The sequence below is a fragment of the Tarenaya hassleriana genome, unplaced genomic scaffold (assembly GCF_000463585.1).
Source record: "Tarenaya hassleriana unplaced genomic scaffold, ASM46358v1 Cleome260, whole genome shotgun sequence".
NCBI lineage: Eukaryota > Viridiplantae > Streptophyta > Magnoliopsida > Brassicales > Cleomaceae > Tarenaya > Tarenaya hassleriana.
The window spans coordinates 138,873-140,237 of NW_010965870.1; positions in this window are offsets into that span (position 1 = coordinate 138,873).

Sequence of the window (1,365 nt, forward strand, 5' to 3'; positions counted from 1 at the left end):
GAATAAAGTGAGCCATCTTCGAAAATCTGTCCACAACAACAAAAATAGAGTCTTTGTTTCGGATCCTAGGGAGTCCGAGAACAAAGTCCATAGATAAGTCAGTCCAAGGACAAAATGGAATAGGGAGAGGAAGATACAAACCGTGCGGGTGTGTCTTAGTGTTTTTCTAGGATTTGTTGTGAGTTCGCAGGGATTACGTGTGGATGAAGAAAAGATAAAGGCAATACGAGAATGGCCAACTCCTACAACCGTCGCCCATGTTAGGAGCTTCCACGGATTGGCTAGCTTCTACCGACGATTTGTTCGTGATTTTAGCAGCCTTGCAGCCCCTCTCACGTCCATTATAAAGAAAGACAGACCATTCGAGTGGGGAGATGCACAAGAGAAAGCATTCAACGTGCTTAAGGAACAACTCACAAGCGCACCCGTCTTAGTCCTTCCCGACTTTGACAAGGTATTTGAAATTGAATGTGATGCATCCGGTGTGGGTATTGGAGCTGTTTTGATGCAGGAAAAACGACCCGTGGCGTTCTTCAGCGAGAAGCTAAATGGAGCAACACTCAACTATCCAACTTATGACAAGGACCTTTATTCCTTGGTGTGTGCACTGCAAACGTGGCAACATTACCTCTTGGCAAAGGAGTTCATCATACATACAGACCATGAAACGCTCAAGCACCTACACCAAGGAATAAAGGTCCTTGTCATAAGTTGGATAGTTGAGTGTTGCTCCATTTAGCTTCTCGCTGAAGAACGCCACGGGTCGGTTTTCCTGCATCAAAACAGCTCCAATACCCACACCGGATGCATCACATTCAATTTCAAATACCTTGTCAAAGTCGGGAAGGACTAAGACGGGTGCGCTTGTGAGTTGTTCCTTAAGCACGTTGAATGCTTTCTCTTGTGCATCTCCCCACTCGAATGGTCTGTCTTTCTTTATAATGGACGTGAGAGGGGCTGCAAGGCTGCTAAAATCACGAACAAATCGTCGGTAGAAGCTAGCCAATCCGTGGAAGCTCCTAACATGGGCGACGGTTGTAGGAGTTGGCCATTCTCGTATTGCCTTTATCTTTTCTTCATCCACACGTAATCCCTGCGAACTCACAACAAATCCTAGAAAAACAACTTCATTAGTGCAGAAGGTGCACTTCTTGAGGTTGGCATAAAGTTTCTCTCGTCGGAGAGTCTCCATGACTAGCTCAAGATGTGTCACATGATCGGTAAAATATTTGCTATAAATTAAGATGTCATCGAAATAAACCACAACGAATTTACCGATAAAAGCTCGTAGGACATGGTTCATGAGCCTCATGAACGTGCTTGGGGCGTTGGTAAGGCCAAAGGGCATCACAAGCCATTCGTACA